Genomic DNA, 19,891 nt, shown 5'->3' on the forward strand with positions numbered 1-19,891 from the left:
TTATTTTTTTCTTCTGCTGGAGCTGAATATTGTGACTTCACTGGATTTTCCCACATAGTCTACAGTTAATAGAACTGAATAGGTTTTCACTGGAACCTGCTTTTTTGATAAATAGAATTCATATAGGCAACTAAATTTTCTTCTACTGTTTTAGCTGCCAAGCCACAAGTCATGCCAGTATTTCCCCTCCCCCGCCAGCCCCCGCTATCTTTACCCGTCCCCCCAACATTCCTCAGTGCCGTATATGGATAACATCCTCAATGGTAGCATTAAGGATTGAAGGTGTTTTTCTTGTGTGTTACAAGGTGAACTGGGAACAGTAGATGCAAATCTTCTGTACCTTCTTTGTGGAACTCAACCTCCTACATGTCAGACCGGCCTTTGATCACTTTTCTTATACAATCAGGCATTGGAGTGTTAGTAGGCTGAGGGATCCTCTCCTCCTCTCCTCCTTCCTCCTCCTCTCCTCCTTCCTCCTCCTCTCCTCCTTCCTCCTTCTCTCCTCCTTCCTCCTCCTTTCTCTCTCTTTTAGTAGACCATGTTTCTATTTATCATTCCTCATTTTACCACCAAAATGTTCACTTTTGACACCCCTCCCCCTCCCCTCAAGAAGCTTGGTGCAGTAAAGGGTGCTGGTTGTTTTTATTACATCAAAACCTCAGATGCCTTTGAAGACTTCTTGCTGGGGCTAGTTATCCATACTAGGTCCGTATTCAGTCAGGCAGTTTCTCTGAAAAAGTTGCTAGCTTCCACTAAAGTAATGTGCTGATAATAAGTGTGATGATGACTATTTTCTGCCCTGTGAGGTGTTAGCCATGCATTGTCGATCTGAAATGTCTTTTTCTTCCTGTGCCTGCTTGTTTCAAAAGCTTATGGACCACATCCCACTTCTTTAATCCTGCGAGGAGCTCAGTACTGTGTAAATATTACCAGTGCCCTCTGCTACAGATAAAAGAGGAGCATGTGTTACATGCTGTACATTTCTGTCGACCTGGAGATTCTCTGTTTAGTTTTATTTCTGTTGGGGAGAGTGCTCTGAAAGCAGAATATCATGAATTTACCTGCAAAGCTCTATTTACTTCTCAAAACGTACTGTTCTGGTTTTAAGCAATTATGGAGCACTGTGTACAGTTCGGCATAGTCCTGGATTTTTCTGTAGCGTTTAAGCTCACCACACTTAGGGGAGCTTTAAGGGAGTGGTGGATGGAGATTTGGAGTGCATCAAAGGACAGAAAACTGCAACTGTTGTTCAAAGTGTCTGTGCAACCCAGAATGAATACAAGCACTCTGGAGATTTATGCAAGTCTTGGATGTCATAGTGTGGTATTTATTCCTAATGTGGTCTCTTGCTTTCACCCCATGTCTCAGTTTCCTCATTAGAAAACAGATGCCACACAAGGATACAGTGGCACAGAACACTCTTGCTTAATAGACCTGAAACAGAGCTGCTGCTTTAACTTCCTTCCTACAAAGACTGAAAGCATTAGCAGGGAAAAGTGCTGATTAAAAGCTCAGTGTCACCTCCTATTGAACGTGGAAGTGGGAACATGATGTTGCTCTGGGAGCAAGACACCGCAGATGTTGCTCTGCAGGGCAGTTGTCAGCTCTGCGTTAGTGACGGTAGCAACTTTATTTCCTTTTGAATCTGCCCCTGAACGTGCTGGTTTTTAAAATCTCCATGTCAGAGAGCTGCAGTGCTGAGGATGGTGGTCATGCTCTACCTTTCATGACAATGATACTGTGGATGTGGGCCTTTTCACAGAGTTTTTGGAAGAGTGTTCCCTTCATTCTGTGTACCAGCAGTACGTTGGTGTCCTGTGGTTTCTCTGTCCCACAGTATCACACTAGGGAAAAAACAGGCAAAAGCGATGGAGTCAGTGACCTGAAACATAGGCCCATCACCAACAGCTGCCACCGACTGCAAGGACATCTTCTGGAGAAGGTAAGGCTACGTGATATGGTTCACAGAGCTGCCTCTCTAGTGGAACCAGTAGAACTGAGATGAGTAGGATAGATTGGAAAAGGCCTTGTTTGGTATAGAAACACATAGGGAAATGATGTAAAGGTTACATAGTGTCTCCTTGGAGTGATATCAGTCCCTGTGTACTTATGGTGATTTAACAAGGTAGGAGGAGTTGTGTTAGTGCATCTATAAAAGGCCTGAGTCTATAATATGCCCTCAGAAATGCTTGTCTTCAGGCTCTCTCCCCTCTTTTCATTGAAAAAAACCTGACATGAGTCATACCTGGCAAAAGAGCAGAATGGTACGATGAGAAAACAAGGCAAAGTCCACTTGTTATAACTGCAGTCACCTTTTCTCAATGTCGTATTCCTGAAGTAAACGAACACTGTTCACATTATTACTTAACTGTAGCTACTTCTTTTCCTCAGGAGACCTAATTCTCTCTGAAAAGTCTCTCGGTCCTAACCAAAACCAGATAAACAGCAATGCTGTTCCAGTTCAGTGAGTGTGACTGACATGGTATTTGAAAACAGCACTCAGCCCAGACAGTCAGGAGGGGTAGCTCATGCTTCAGCCTACAAAAAAAACCTCATTACAGAAAGCCTGATCTGTCCTCTGAAAAAAAAAAAAATCTATAGCGGTATCACAAAGATTGGTTTTCCAATGAAAAATTGAGGTTTGACATGAACCTCAGGACTTTTTATCTTTGGTGACAAATTTGTAAAGAGGACCTTGTGGTCTGTGCTGGAGGCACTAGATGGCAGTGGAAGTTTGACTAAGAAAATAGATGTCTTGCTGGGTTTGAGGCCAGCCTCTCTGAGCCGCGGAAGCAAGGAATGAAGGCAGCTTTACTTGAGAGGAAAGATAAGGTTGAGACTACGCACTGCCTTCTGTGCACAAAACTCAAGATTTCCTGTACAAAGAATACTAATTTGTCTTTTCATAATTTTGCATCTGCTTTAAGCAGATTAACCTATAAAAACCCAAATGCTTTGTAAAGCATCTATAACTTACAGAGTGGTTTGTCTGGATCAAAGTCATTAAACCAAGAAAAAGCCCCAAATGCTCAATTGCTGCCAGTGGCACAGCTTTTGTGTGACTCTTGGTAATCTTTTAACACGTGTGTTCAAGCCATGAAAGGATCTCCAATGATTGCTTTCAATGCGCGGTGCTTGCCCTTCAGTCATAATCGTGCTGCTACAGTCAATATTCTAAAAGCCTTTTAGATGCCACAGCCCTGGTGTGGGAAGGTGTCCCTAGGGGGGTGCACAGGTGTGTGCGCACAGGCGTGACCACAGGACGAAACCCGTGACCAGATGTGACAGTGAGCGAGAGCAGTGTAGAAAAGCTTCATACAGCATACAGCCACCAGATCGTTATTTCCTGTTGCTTTGAGTTTTTCTGAGGTGTGGGCTCATATTTTCTGCTTTAATATTAAAATAACAAATTGATAGTTTGGGCAGCTGCAAGGGATAGAGACACTGTGAAAAAGAAGCAGCACGTTTGTACTGGTGGAGGAATTGTCATACATTTTATCCTTGAACAAGGCAGTTCTTTGCTCAAAGATGTCTGGACACAAGGAGAGGCAGCAGCCCTGTAAACATGTGTGAAGGCAGGACACAAAGAGCACTTTGGAAACTGGAACTGGCTGACTTTGGGGTGATTAAGCAACTTATAAAAACAAAGGGGTCAACAGTGTGAAAGCAGAAAGGGAGGATGGGTTTGGCCATTATCAAGTGTCTCAGAGCAGCATAATCAGAAATACGGGAGAGGTAAATGAGCAGCGATTACCAGGAAAGCAATTCACTCCCTCACACCAGGTTTTCAAGAGCTTTATGTGCCCTAGGTTAATAGCCAGCTATTTGCTTTCACTGTGGATTAAGCCCCAGACTTCCTGAGGTGATGTCCTTCCCTGACCCCCAGAGGCCACCAATGTCAGGCAGTTCAGCCCTGGGCACAAGCGTGGCCTGTCTCAGCTCAGCCTCTCTGGTAACACCTTGCTCAAGGAAATTTGTAGTATGGGTTCACAGTTATGTTCTGTGCTCTCTGCATTGCCTCCAAAAGGGCCTACCCAGATGAATGTAGGGACTGGGAAGAACAAGCGATTTGTATAATTTAAATCAAGGATGCAAGATCCTGACATGAAATTGTATTGCAATGCCTTGCCTCCTGGAAGGCAAAAAGAGAAACGTTTCTGATTTTGGTGCTGATTATAGCAATACCCAGAGGATGTGTGACACTGAAGTGGAGACTGCTCTTCTTTAGTCCTGCTTTTATGTAAGGCATCCATGAGGTTTGCTTCTCTAAAGAGGGGATATGTCATTTGTGTGGTGGGCGGAAGGCACAAGACAGGGAACAGGGAACTTGGTGCTTGTTTAAGTGGCTCTTGCGACCAGCGTTTCATATGAGTTTCTGCGGAGGAGGAAGGTAATGTTTCCTGTGGGAGTGTTGTGCCCCACTGTCTAATGAGAGGGAACATCTTTGAAGAACTGCAGAAATTTTGCTTATTGGTTTATAACCTTAATACTGCCTGTGTATTTTTTTTTGTCTATTTTCTTCATGAAATTCCTCCCAGTGTTGTCGGTTATCTTTACAGGTCCTTAGGTGCTCTGTGCTGTCTGGGTCATGGCTCTTTTCCTTGTAGTTTACTTCAACAGAATGTGATCTTCTGGAACATTTCAGGGTTTTATTTTGCCTTTCCTTGGTATAACTTTAGTTTCTTGTGCAAGAGTGAGAAGGAAGCCTTTCCATAAGGTGCTAATGTGATCATTAAACCTTGATAGGTTTTCCTTTCCACCCACAGTACTTTGAAGGCAAATGCTTACCAAAAAATGCACGTGGATAAGTGAAGAATATATAGGAAAGTGGAAGAGAGATCCCAAGATATTGTACGGCCTGTAGAGGACCACAGTTATTTACAAGTATCTTTGGGGCAGGTGGGTTATATGGCCCTGTCTTGGCCAGCAAGATAACACCAGGACGACTGTGTTTTGTGTAGTCAGCACAGGGATGCAGCTTGGCAGCCTGTTAGCGATGTTTCGAGTCATTTTGAAAAGTTCCTTGTGGATTATTTAGTGAGTGAATTTACTTAAGACAGAGCCTTTAGCTCCTGAGAGAGCAGGAAGGGCCTGGACGTGCCGCTGTTGTAAATCTGCACTTGCCAGTTGCTGGTGAGAACTCCTGTTTCTGGCTTCCCCATCCGGAATGACAAACCACTTGTTTGGCCCCAGCACTGCAGCACTGGTGGGCACTTGGGCTGCGACATGCTGTAATACACAGCACAGAGCAGTAAAGTTAATAACGAGGAGTTCTAGTAACAGAGCTGAGCTATAATCTGGTGCCTCCGAGAGCCATACATAACGCTCAGCAGAGCACGGTCTTCTCCTGAGAGCTGTAACATGGAAAACGCCACATCGAATGGAGAAATTGCGTCAGTCTCTAGACCAAGGGAGTAAGGCGGGGTGCCTGGGAAGAACTGGCTGAGGAGCAACCCTCTCTTGGTTATAAGATGTTTTAAGTGAGGGAATGGACCTAACTCCCAGGGGAAGTGAAGATAGGGAACTTGGTGACCTTTAGCTGCAGCTGTGGGTGGTTTGCCCTTCTGCAGATCAGATCCATGAGAGTTTCTGGTTGTGCAGACTGTCCTTACAACTCACTTGGTGAAAAGACAGGAAGGCTACTCAGATGATTAAGGAAGTTTAGGAGGTAGGATTTTGCCTTCAGACCAAGGGGACAGAATGCACCACCTTAACCTGTTAGTAGCTTTTAGTACTGCTGACACTCCTGTAGAGTGACAGGCCAAACACAGAAGTGTTTTCAGCCCATTGGTAGAGTTCTAATACTGGAGCGAAGAAACCCTTGTATACCTGAAACTGGGATGTTTGTGAATTACTGAAGAATTACCCAGTCTTGACACCAGTCCTGGATTTTGCAGAGTCTTTCACCACTGATGTGAGTTTCTTGTATCTGAAATTTCCTGTCTGAAAAATGGTGTGCCAGTGACATTACTGAATTTTTTCCAGCCTTGAAATCTATTCATAAAAATGCTATCACAAATGAAAAATTATAACTCAGACAATAAATACAGGAATTACAGCTTTTGCCTTTAAAAATTCCATTCCTGTCTCCCCTCCCCCGGAAACAAAAGCTTGCATTATTGGAAGGGAGCTTCATGTAATGGAATTTACCCTGGAGAATTGGAATACTAAAACTTGGACTGTAGTTAAGTCATGGCAACGCAACAACTGAAAACGAAAGATCAGTTGCTATGCACACACAAATGGTTTAAGTCGAGCTCTGAACACTGGGACTTGCTTTAGGCAGAGAATGGTGTCCAAGACCTAAGAGGCATTTTTCTGTTATGTAAAGTATGCCTAAATATTTAACATCATTTGAATGAATGCAATGATAAGGATTCTTTTTCATATTTTATTTATTCACCTCTTAAAACTGTCATGGAAATTGGAAGTTCCATCCTGTGGCAAAAGACATTTTTGGTATGAGAGAACAATGACAACATGGTTGTGATTTCTTCCTAGCTTCTGTCAAAGCAGCTAGATCTCTGGGGAAAAAGGAGGCTGAGGAAATGAGAATCAGCTTCTCACAAATGAATGGTGGTGTTTAACGAGTACCTGATGGTATAGCAAAGGGATAGCAATGTGTTCCTTGTGATGTTTTCAAAATTACTTTGCAAGAGCAAAGGAAGACCCATCAATGGGCAACTTTCAAAGCCATCTCATTGCTGCAGCATCCTCTTGAGCATAATCCAGGGCACCTGTCACCTGTGCTGTGGTTGGAATAGGAGAGGAAAGGATATCAAGGCAGTGAATTATTTCATCATGGTTGTAAGAAATATGAATTTATAATTCGCAGTGAAATTGTAGCTTTAGTGATCTCTGTCTGTGACCTTCCATTGATTGCATACAGACCAGGATTTTAACTCTAGGGGCATTTAGATTGAGAAGCCACACTAGATCCATCATGTTCACAAGAAATGTGCAAAAATAAGATAAGAGGTCTAATAACTTTCCTGGATTTGTTGCTTGAGGGGCATAAGAAATTCAAAAGAAGAGTCTTTTTCAGTATGGTTCTTTCTTGAATCCACATGATGCATCTGGCATGTCTCCTTGTCTTGGATTCAACCAAAAGCACCGAGAGAAGTAACTTCAAGATTGACTTCACTGCTTCCTGTGCATATCTAGTGGATTATAGTAGATATGGGCAGCCTTTCCTAATGCTGATTTTAAAAGGATACATTTTCATTCCAGAGCAGATCAGGATTTTTCAGAGACAGAAAGGAAGAGTTCACAGTTCAGAGCAACACACAGCCTGGCAGTCAGGTTGGTGGGTCTGGATTTGGAATAAAAATATTTAGACCCTTGTTCTGTCTGATTTAGCCCTGAAAATTAAGCTGGCAGTCCACTTCCTCCCAGTGTTGAGGTTGTTCACTATTTTGGGGGGAGTACATGTGGGTTCACTCTGGACTGTGCCTTATCTTATGGTGGTTTACAATTGCTGTTAGATGCATTATGGTATCTGAGCTGACCCGTTGTAAAAACATATGTATGTTCTCAGCTTGCAACAAATTTTAGTAATTTAATGATGCTTAAGACAGCTCCAGCATAGAGAAGACACCCTATTAAAAACAGTAAATCAAGCTCTGCAAGCGTGGTAGCTGAATTGGAGTTTGAGCTATTTCGTTGTCTTTACATTCTGCTTCTTTCATGATATGTACACACACAGACATATAAACTATTTACATTTTTAGTTTTGCAATTCAGTGTGCTGCTTACAGCCAGAATACATTTTAAGAAAACAGCAGAAATTTTGAGATCTTCACAACATTGGACCAGCTATCACCAAAAATGCTGGTTTTGCTTTATGAGCAGTATGTTTCTTCTTGTCCAGACTGAATATCTTCATAAATCACATTTTGAAGCATCTTGTAGAAAGACTGAATACTTGAATAATGATAAAATCTGTTTCCCATTTACCCCTGTCTGATGGTGGGGAGAAGCTGTAGGGGAGAAAAACTCTTTTTCCTGGTTCTGCACTGAAGGATTTGAGCAGCATCCATAGCCCAATAGAGTGGACAAGGGAGAAATCTCAGCAATGTGTGTGATATGAGAAAGCATCTTGAATTGTGGTCAACCCTAAATTCTACTTTCTTTTATGGAATACGAATGTTAAACAATAATCTCAATTCAGTCTGACAGATGAGATTTAACTGTCTGGATGAGAGATTGGTACCTGCATTATCTCTGGCTTCAGAACACGCTCAGTAGCCACTTCTTCTCCTCCCACCTTCATGTTCTTGTATTCTCCTCGCACCTTAGACCGCAGGTACACAAAGTCCTTCCATCTTTTGCCTTTCGACTGCATAAGGCAACACTGCTTAAAATTCCAGAGGCCTGTCTTTTATATTCCATGAGCCCCTGGTAAGTCAATAAATGTCAAAGAAATGTTGGATTATTTATGTATTTATTAGGTCTATGCTACATTTCTGAGAAGGCATTATGGCATTTGGTCATCACATCCTTAGAAGACATAACACAAGGTAAGAGCACTGTAAATATATCAAAAGAATTTAGACATTTCACACAGTACAATAAATCTGTATTGTTCTTGAGACATTATTGTGTTGAAAAAGCATTTCCTCCTTCATCATTTCCTTTGCTAAATGACTTGCTCAGCTCTCTTTTTTGTGCTTCTTTTTTTAAGGATTAATAAACAAATGTTTAGTGCAAGAAGGAACCAGGCTAGTTTAGCTCTCTGTTAAATCTGTGTGTACCACTCACAGATGTGACAAACCTTCCATTGTCACTCCCTGCTGTGATCTCTCTGGAAGTCACACAGCTTCAACAGCCTTTGAAATAGAAAATATCTGTAGAGACTAGAGAACCCAGCCCTGGTGTCAGGGGGTCCTAGGGGGTCCCATTTCCCCTCCCGCCTCCCCCATCCCCACAACTTCTCTGTGCCCCTTGTTTTGACTGTCGGCTGTATTTTAGGGTTCAGGTGAATGTGGCCTATGAGTTGCCTTTCAATTCACCAAGGAAAGACAAGCTAACTCTTTCTCTTAGTGATGTTCGTTATGGACTAGTCTGGGAAATGAAATGGAAAGACAGAGCCTGTAGCTTTTGTGGTCTGCACTAAGCTTTCAGAGCAGGGTGACAAGGCAAGGGACTGTATAGAAACAGAAATACGGGTATGCATGAAATAAAAAGCCACCATTCATGGCTTTGCAACAAATAGTAAGATATGAGTAATGCATAGCATGCTTGTGGTGGACGCTAGAAGATTGGCCAAGGACACTGTTAGGACTAATTCTTTTCTTGTAATGAAAAGCTAACAAGTGATTGTTAATATCCCAGCACGGGAGACTGCTTTCTAAGTCTTATCTGCGTTCAGTAAACATCCTGATATGTGGCCTATCATCCAGAAAGAGACAAAAGGTTGTACTGGTGCCTGGATTCAAACCAGTTCATGGCAAAGGAGTTCATGGGCATTCAAATACTTCAAACACGTTGTAGTCAGACTACTGAAGCATGTCTTTTGAAATACAGCATCTGTTGCAGTGTGATTGCTAAAGCTGGTAAACTGGTGATACTCATTTAATGAATTCTAATCACTTCTCTTTATGACTAATCTGTCGATAGGCCTTGTTTTCTCTATGCATTTGTCCATCGATCTATTTACATGAACAGCTTTTGCTCTGTTACTTACAAATTATTCTCTGACTGCGTTGTTCTCCTTTTGGAAAGCGCTGACAGCCGAGTGGATAAGATGTTGGTTTTGATCAGATAATCGATGACCAGATCATTTATGCCTAACAAGAAGTAAATCAAATGCCTTTCAAAATGGTCCCACAGACATTACTGGCCATTGGCATTTGTGGTGGCATGTTTATCCTCCACAGTCACTCGTGCACAAATACATCACTTACGGCTACTCGTTCAAGTAACAGAAAAAATATCCACCAATGCTTTATTGTTGTTCTATATTATTTTTAAGGTTTCTGGACGTGTAGTCATTGCTTTGCAGGCCAGACAGGGATGTAAGAATAGATTGCCCAGATGATTGTGCAGTAAGACATTGTGTAAGTAACATCTGGGCCAGCAAGAAAGAAAACTGTATAGGGGAATAAAGGTTACCTCTAAGATATTAGATTCAGGTAGGTCCAAAGCTTGATGGCGTACTCACTTGGACACAAATACATTCACCTAAGTGTGCATAAAATCTTATTGCTTTTTTAATGCTTCAATTTAGGACTAAGCCCAGGAATTCTAAGGTCAATTATTTGTATTTTTCATTACTGTAGATAATAAGTAAAATGGCTGCCAATGTCATTGAGGTACCATTTTACTGAGTATGAAGGTGGAGTGCTATAGGATCTGCAAGGAGGTGATAATTTTTGGCAACACAGGTCTGCAGTCAACTGGGAAAGGAGTTTATTACTGACAGAATTTTTATTATGCTGGCTGTAAGTTTATTAAGCACTATACTGTGTAATTTCTGTCAGCATATTGTACCATTTTCTGAGCCATATAATAATATTGCTTTGAACTTCTACAGTGCCTTCATTTCTGTAGCTTCCTAAAAAGTTATACCCATGTTAATTGCCATGGCACCTCAGAGAGGCAAAGAAATATTCTCCCTCTCTTGGGATAATCAGTATTACTTTTAGCAGTGAAAGTGAAGTGAAATGAAAGGCTCAAAATCAAGCTGAAAGTTTATCAGGGCCGGGCTAATACAGAGAGGAACATTTTGTGGTTTAGCTGTTAGACTGACAGGTCTTAGAGCAGCTTGTCTTGGCCACAGACTTCCTGCATGACAGTTAGTAAATACCTTTTTACCTTGGTTCTACAGATGTGAGTGTATTTCCTGCTCCTACTCTTTGCCTTGGCTTTTGTAGGAGCTGTTTCTTTGGGGCAGTATGCTTTCTAGAGTATGCTTTGCTCAATGAAGGTGGTTGGGTTTCTTTGGACCACTATGTTAATTAAAAACCAAACAACTCCCAAAATAACAATGTATATTTACAGGAGTGTCATTTTTCACTAGACAGTGATAGTAAAGCTTTCCCTGTATAGTACAGCACAACCATAGTTCCTCCTGTGACAGCTGATGGAGTCAGCTGAGAGTGGAACCAAGCATCTTTGATTATCTCAGCATATGCCCAGAGCACCAATGCTCAGGGACCATGAGCTTGTCAGTCTTCATAAACTGGCCAGAACTTGGCCAGGAGACCCCTGAGGGAAACCCAGGTTGCTGTAGGCCACCGGCCCATGCATCACCCAAAGGTACACAATGATGTTAGGGTGTGTGGTGCCTCCTCAATACCTGCCTTTTAGATGTGTTATGAGATAAGGCCTGACTATTTGTAGGACTTAATTGGGCAGTGTCAGACTTTGTGACACTAAAGCTGTGAGCCCTGTTAGCTGTAATAATGTACACTGTGCTCTGCCTACCTGCACCGGTTCTTGATTCCTGGTACACTATCTTCTTCTGCATCGCTGTCCCTCTGTGCTGTGGCTCTGTTTCAGCAATGCATGTAGTGAGCAGGACCAGTTTCGTACGGGCATTACAGCTGTGATATGCACTAACTGCTCTGTGATGCTTCTCTCTGAACTACAGAAGAAACCCACCGACTTCAGGATGAAACAATCTCACTTCCTTTTCATGGTGGAGCAGGTGACTCAGCACAGAGACAAAAAATGATCTCCCCCTCTGCATCCTTCTTATCCTGTTGCCATAGCAGCTGCAAGCAAGGTTTCCACAGAAGAGGACTAGCTGTTTCCAGCCCAGAGCAGTACATCTGTTAGTTGCTGCCTTGCCTCTCCTGCATGAGTGCCCCGGCTCCCTGCCCGGGATGCACAAAGGCAGCCCAGGGCTCTCAGCCTCCTTGCCTGCCTCTCCCAAGTGAGCACTTCTCCTGCCTGTGGAGCCTTCTTCTCCTGCTACAGAGACAAATAAAATAGGACAGTGTTTGACTTGTGTTTACCATAGGATTCCTTAAACCACCACCCCCTGTAGACATAAATCCCAGAAAACAGGTATTCCTTTCCTCTTTCATCTAAACCCCTTCAGCCTTTTTAGGCTTAGAGCTATAAACACATCAGTGGGACCAGTTCTGTGCAGGCGCAACTTGCTCTAAGCAGGTCAGCTTATAAGAGGGTCACTGACATCCTTGTGTCTATTATTTAGTCAGGACTGTAAGGGTGACCTGAAGAATCAGATTTCTCCACTTTTTCATATCTTTATCTGTGGGCAGAGGTTTTTATCAAGAGAATAAAGAAGGATTTTCCCTACGTTTCTTTCCCACCTCTGTCAATGCTGGGAATGTTAAGATTAGGTTTTCTGGTTTGGCTGGAGATTTCCTTGGACTTCAAAGAGTCCTAAAACAGTCCTAATTGAAGAGTTAAGGTCTGGTTCTGTAATGAAGAACTCTTCATTTTCAGGATTTTGACTTCCAAGACACTTTCTCAAGAGCGTTGTTAACCCCCTTTTTACATGAACAGAGCAGCCAGCAGCTGCTGTTCCGCACTGTGATATCAGAGTGATAGGGAAATCTTGAGTTCTTTGGAAAATGAGGTGAAATTTGATTTATGAGCTATTTGTAGGATTAATCAAAAGGATAGGTTGAGCATCTACAACTCAAGTGGACTTCAGAGTTTTGGGGTGAACAGGTCATATAAAAGGTCATATAAAAGCAGTGCACGTGTTTAATATCTTCACAGAAGAGAGAGGAAAAAGTAGTGGGACAAGGTGTTTACCCATCAAAACAAAGAATAGAAGCAAATCTCAGGGAGAGTTATTCTAATTAAAAGTTCTGCTTTTTTACAGAAGGCAAAATTCACAAGCCTATCAAATGGGGAAATACTCTTGGCAAATCGCTGGTGGAATAAGTGAGTGAAGGAGATTGAACTGAGCCTTGAGGATGAAACACCTACACTGATAAGAAATAGGTTAAGTAATGCTCCACTTTTCAATTATGTTATAGCTGTAGGTGCTGAAGCCTGCTCATTAGCTGCAGCTATAAAATGCCACATTTATTTTGTCATTATTCTTTTAAATATTTGCCTGATGGGCTTGTGAGACGTTTAGCTTTTGCTGCCTGAAATTCCCACTGATTCCACCAAAGGAAACTTCTCTGCTTGGCTCTATAGTCAGAAATGTCAAATTTTCACCTGCTAGCTCTTCCTCTTTTAAAACAGTGCTTAGTACTAACCTTTTTTGCCTAGTCTTTGTGAAGAGAAGCATCATGTCGTACTCAGTGTCCTACTGACCATCAAAGCTGAGCTGACTCTGTAGGTTCGTTTCTAGATGGCCCTCCAGGTCGGTCTGTCCTGGTGTCTTACTCCTCATTGAACTCTCCAGCCACCTGAGGCTATTATCCGAGTCAGTTTTTCTTCATAAAATGAACAAGTGGCAGCTTGGCTTTATTTCAGGGTCCAAGCTATTGCTTTATTAATCAAACAGTAACTCTATTTGCCTTATATTTAGTACTTGTCTGAGTCAATCTCCATCCGTCTTCCAGCACTTCTCTTACCCCAAACCATTTTCAAACTGTCGCATTTTGCTTTGCTGGTCACAGGGTATCATGACTTCTTGTCCTGGTACTTGGGGATCTCAAACAACAGCAAGTCTCCTTACTGCCTCTCTCCCTTTTGACACCAAAGAAAGGGTGCTCACGGGTAAAGGTTTGTCTTGCGGGGGGGGTTCACACTTGATTCAGCTCTTGAGATATAAGGATATGGCTGTTGTTGCTTTTTGCAAGTGATCCTTTCAATTTTCTAAGAGTTTCCACCCAAATGACAATGACAATATGTTTCCATAACAACCTGCGTGACGTTACCTGCTATACAGCATACGTGTACAGTATCTTCAATAAATTTCTAGTTCTATTAAAGACTGATAATCAGTTTCAGAGTCAAGGTTTGTTTTTTTCCTGCTGATATTTTCACCTATTGTGGGCTATAGACTAGCTGAATATGATCCTTTAGCCTTTAACTGTTCCTTTCTGTTTGCTAGATAATGACTGACTGAACTCAGTCAACCCCATAAAGTAAGAAATGAAGAGATGTGTTTCAATGCCTCCTTCATGTGTCACCTGATGCTTTTCCTGCTCTGATCATTATCTAATGTAGTAACAGAGAAGCGATCAGAGTTGTTGCATGTGGCTGCCGCTGAACGTAATTTTTCAGCTCATTTTTGACGTCTTGTATATAATCTGGCAATGGACATTTGCATTTCACTCTCATGATTCAGGATGATTTTTGCCTGTGCCTTAAAATGCTTTCAGTGTTCTTTGCAAATGTGCTTTGCAGCAATTGAATGTACTTTCTGAGTTTATTTTGGAAGTCCGATTTCGGTCTTCCCCTTCACCTCTGGTATCAGTCAGTCTGGTGGAGGGGCAGTGTGGAGGTGGGAGAGCAGGAAAGAAGTCTGTTGGTAGATGATTTGTAACTTGATAAGAACAAAGAAAGAAGTTCAGTTTATAGTATCAACCAAAAAATCAGCTTCTCTGCAGGGATTAACATGCAGAACTTTTCTAACCTGTGTGCTTGTACATGCTCACAGTGAATTACTATTATTATTAAATCTAAGGAGGGGAGGGAAGCACTGGGGAGCAAAGAGCATTTCCCTGACTCCTCTGGATCTCTGCGAATACAAACAAGCTTGTAGGACAGAAAGCTCATGCCATGAGAGGTGCCCAGAGATGTCTGTTTTGATAGTTACAGTGCTTGCAGTGTTTTCATCTCAGAAATGTTGGTGTGCAGGGCAAACCACATAGCTGGTTTCCCTCGTCTCACCTCTGAGCCAGTCAGTGCCTTCTGGGGAAAGGTTTTGAATTGAGGAGGTGGTAACAGCCTTAGAAGCTGAAGGCAGGATTTAAATGTATCTTCAGGGACACCTGTATGCCAGGCTTGTGCCACTTTGGGTTCAGATGATGGGCTATCATATTTCCAGAGAGGTGAGCCCACACATTGGGCTGTGCAGGTATCATGTGTTTTAGGGAGTTGTTTCTTCCTGTAGACAGATCTTGTATCACCCATCTAAACTATGGGTGCTGTTGGTCCTGTAATTCAGGTGGCCAATGCCCAAAGCCTGTCGGTATTTGAGGCATTTGGACCATGCCCTTAGTAATTTACTTTAACTTTTGGTCAGCCCTGATGTGGTCAGGCAGCTGGGCTATTTGATTGTTGAAGGTACCTTCCAACTGAAATAGTTCTGTTCTAGTCTAGTCTATTCTATATCTCCAAGTTAAATTCTTCTCATTTATTCTTCTTTTCAGAGTTCTCATGTGTCTCTGCTTCAGATGAATCATTTTATAGAATAGTCTGGAAACAAGTCCAGAGAGGTTTCTTACATATTGCTCCATTAAAATTTGAAGTCCAAATAGCAAATCCAGTCTTTTTTGAGAGCTGTTATCTTTCTTCAGTTTGGAGGGTTTGGTCATCCCATCTACTGACTATTACTAGTGTAAATTGTATGTTTGCAAAGAAATATGTGGATGTAATTGAAAACAAGAGCAATGGAAATAATCAACAACCTAGAGAAACATGGGTTATGTATGGGGAAAAATAAATGAATGTGTGGCTGTTTGATCTTCTAATATATATAAAAGACTGCGGCAAAGAGGAAGGCAATAATTCATCTTCCATGCCCAGGGCACAAGTAGTTATGGTTTTAAGCTGCAATTCTGCATCTCTCTGAGCATTCTCCATTGCCCTGTATTTCTTTCAAGTGACTGATTAGTCACCTATTTGCTGTTCTCATAAAACATGCTCCAGTCAGAGCTATGCAGTGTGATTTCACCTGTGAATGCCCTCTGACTCTCCAGACAGTGGTGCTGTGGGGCAGCTCTCTGATCTAAATGCAGGTGGAGCAAAAATCTGGTGTAGGTTGGGCAAGGAGCCCAGCAGCAGAGCTGAGATGGGATTTTGGATCTGGGAATCAGACAAGAGTCTGATAGAGGAGAGGGCCAAATATGAGCCTGCAGATGAAATCACCGTTCAGAAGCCTCTTACCTCTGAGAGCCTGGCTTCAGGCTTTTGCTCATTCCTTCTTCATGACCTCGCTGATAACCATCATATGGCCTAACTTACATGACCCTAATCATGATGTGTGTACTCCCATTCCATGGTCTGTAACAGGTAAGAAAACATTTGGGGGTCAGAAAACAGTATCTGCTCTGATAGTAATACAAATGTTATCTGTGACTGAGGGAAACTTTATACTGTTTCTTAATCTGCTGGACATCCTGCTTGGAAGGAGGAGTAATTTTTCAGCTGCAGGAAAACCATGAAAAGGAAATCTTTTGTTGCTGTTTGACTGATTTTCACTCTGACAAATGGAAAAAATCAATGTAAGTTACGAACTCTTTACTTTTTCCCACGTGAAAAATTCCCCAGCCTAGAATGAGATAAACTTTATTGGGAAGTTGAACTAGAATTCAGATGTTTGCACTAATAAGGTGGTCTTTCCTCTGAGACCCCATCATATTTACAGTATGTCATGAATGCAGAAGCTGAATATTGCTGTCACTAAATCATATCTACTTTGTACAGCTTCCAAGGCTTGTAATCAGAGCTGTCTGGATAATACCGGTATCAGTTTAAGTCTCTGAGAACCTTCTTGCTGTCACAGAGGACGTGTTGATTCCTGTAGTCACATCTGCCATACCTGCAGTTCTAATTTTGAATATTTTATTTTTTTCCACTTAAAAGGTGGAATTAATGTTGGATGTGTATTTAATGGTCCTGCTTGGGCTACTTCGCATTCATCTGGTAACATGTGGCAAAAAAAGGTATGAAGGAAAGGGAACTAAAGTTGTATGATGGCTTCTCTTAGTAATGTCATCCCCTAAAACATAGTATCTTCCATAATAACCATTCCATCTGCTGTAGTATGGAAAATACTCTCTTAGGCTGCATTTCCCTCATAAAAATGATACAGATGTAGGTAGCGCATCCTTGGCTGAGACTTTGGCTCCCACTACATTTCCTCTCCATCCCGGTCCCTGGATCTGTCCCCACATGGCTCACATTCCTGCATGTCTGGCACGGGTGTGCGTCTGCTGCTCCCTCCCTTCTCAGCCAAAGGGCTGGGGGAAGCAGGCTGTCTGTTCTAAATTATCGCTTCTTTCGCTTTATCCTTGATCTAAGAAGGAGGCTGTATTTGTTCAGATGCCAACAGGAACTGAAGACTCTTTTCCAGACGGGGAGGAATACCCAAGCAGACTTTACAGCTTAAGGAGTAAGGCAGAAATCTTAGATCCTTTGTCACGTGGTGAATACTTGAATTTTTGAATCCACTGTTAGCGCTCAGTTACTTTGTTTGATCTCGTCGTACTGTTACACAGATGAAGCATCTCACCAAACTGTGACCCCTGTTGGTTTTATGCCAGAAGTAACCAAAAGCTCAGTGCACCCTGATAGCCCGTAATCTTTAGGCGAACACTTCATGGCGCAGTTACAGGTGAGGCAGAAGGGAGCGCAGGTCAAGGGTCCTGAGGAGCAGGCCAGGGCAGCTGCGGGGTCGTGTTGCCCTCTGTGTCTGTGCTCTGCATCTCGTGGTTCAACTGGAGCCGAGAGGTCAGGCTCCAGTCTTAGCTGAAGTAGCTCCAAGTTCTGCATACGGGAACTGGAGAAAGCAAATCCGCGTTCATCATATCCATATAATCTTATAAACCCAGGTTTCCACGTTTTGCACATGGCTGATGAGGGACTTGAAGCTTGAACATAGAAGGATCCTGGGAAAAGAAACGCCTTAGTTATACAAAATAATATCTTTGCAATGCTATAGCTCCTAGCAAGTCTGCCTCCCCGCTTTGTCTTGCCTCTTGTTTTGGAGGCAAATGGATGCTTTTTTAGTTCAGTGGTAACGAGAGATGATTACTAAAGCTGAGATGTTTTTAGCCAAAATAAGTACCCTGTAAAAAGAATGATCCACACAAACAACTTTAGTTGCTGTTATTCAGACTCCTTGCAGCACATAAAGTAGTTTTGGGAATTCCTTTGCAAACAGACAGACGTGCCACAAATCTAATCCAGGATCTGCGCTAGGTCTGATAACTTTTTTCAAGATTTACCGTAGGTTGGTTATCTTTTTTCCGTTTCATTTTCTCCTGTTTTGCTTTTGCACTTAGGTCATGCTGATGTGGAAAGCACCCAACTGCTGCAAACAGAGGAGATTCTGACATTTTCACCCTGAGCAGAGGCAGTGAAAGGAGAAGTCTCATGCAAGTCCTTCTTTCTGGAGATCCAGAAACTGCCTCAGAGCCCAGAGATGGGCATGAGTAGCCACATGTACTCGCACCAGGCACCACCTTGACATGAAAAAAGGCCCTGCAAAGAATTGCTGTGCTGCTTTTACTACAGTAAGGATGACTGAAGAAGTTTTCCTCAGAGGCTTGGTGGTGCTTTTCAGGCACAGCTCTAGATATTGAAGGGAGGTATGTCTCTGCTTTTTGGAGGTTTTGTGCTTGCGAAGCCACGAGAAGCAGCACGTTGACTCTGTACACTGCTATTCCCTCCCCGCCAGCTCCACTTAAATGGGAAAGCAACTGACAACCAAATCCAGACTTACAAAACACTAACAATCTCCACATAGATACTCAAAGAAAGACAAGCTCTGCTTTGTAACCCTGTCTAAAGTAGCCTTAGAGGACCACTGTCCATTTTAGTATTTGGCTTACTCCTTTTCTATCAGTAAAATAGTTCTTGGCCATTTTCTGTTTGGACGTGGTGAGTCCAAATGAGAATATACTCGTGACAACACAGTTAAATAATGAACTTAATTACATTAAAATAAATTTATTTTAAACCAATGTCAACAAAATAAATGCACAAACAGACCATTCCAACATGGGCAGGAGTAAAAATGGGCATGAGTAAAAATACATTTGTGATCAGAGAACACCTACACACAGAGAGCTGGTACTCCCTTGCACTTTTAAGAGTCATGCATGCTGTATGAAAGAGCCATAATCATGTAAGACTTTTTTTGGGGTAGCAATATCCTGATGAGTTTCACCTGTGCTACATCCAATTTGCCTGGTCTTCTGCAGCCTCTGTATTATTTTCCTAAGTAAAAGGAAACAATTTGCTTGCTAACAATACACTGGTTTAAATAGACCTTCAGGTATAGATTTTCCATAAACTAAGAAACCAGCCCAGCTTATCTGTTGGCTTTTAATTCTGAAATTTATTAGCTCTCCACATCCATTGCAGATACAAGCACAGCCTTAATTGCTCCATTTTTATTCTCACAGAAAGTGCACTAAATCTTAGTGGTTGTGCTTCAAACATTAAGAGGCAATGTAGTAGCTGTAGGAGAAAAGTATTCAAAACTCATTAAATTAGAAAGTGCTTAATAACATTTTCAAGCTGTTCATCAGAATTTATTTTGAGTTCGAAAGATTAAATTTCCCAAGAATTCTTAAAGGAGACATCTTTCTCCCACGAACCTTGAGATTTCCTTAAAACATTTTCCCCACTCCTCCTCCCCTTCTGAGATTTTCAGAACTGTGAAAACAATATTTTTTTACTTTAATTAGAATGCTAGTTGTGAATGTGTTCTGTTATTTTGGCTACATTACCAGCTCTCACACTGTTTGTTTATAGCTCTCTGAAAAGCCATTTTAATAAGGTCAGATTTGCAATTTAAATTAACTTTAATATTTATGGCAAACTCCAGCCCTGTTTGTTTATGCAAGGGGTAAACATACTGGAAATTTATTGTTTTAAAAATACATTCCTTTGTTTTACTTTCAAATTTGTACATGTCAGGTAATAAACAGTTTTGACTTTATATATTTTCCTGTGTGAAAAGGAAGAAAACTTTTTTTTCAGGGAAGATAAGAAAAGAACATGGGAGAGTGGCAAAGAACGAAATCGTTTATTCAAAATGGAAATTTCATCTGGAGAA

This window comes from Caloenas nicobarica, chromosome 5, assembly GCF_036013445.1.
Source record: "Caloenas nicobarica isolate bCalNic1 chromosome 5, bCalNic1.hap1, whole genome shotgun sequence".
In the NCBI taxonomy this organism is placed as follows: domain Eukaryota; kingdom Metazoa; phylum Chordata; class Aves; order Columbiformes; family Columbidae; genus Caloenas; species Caloenas nicobarica.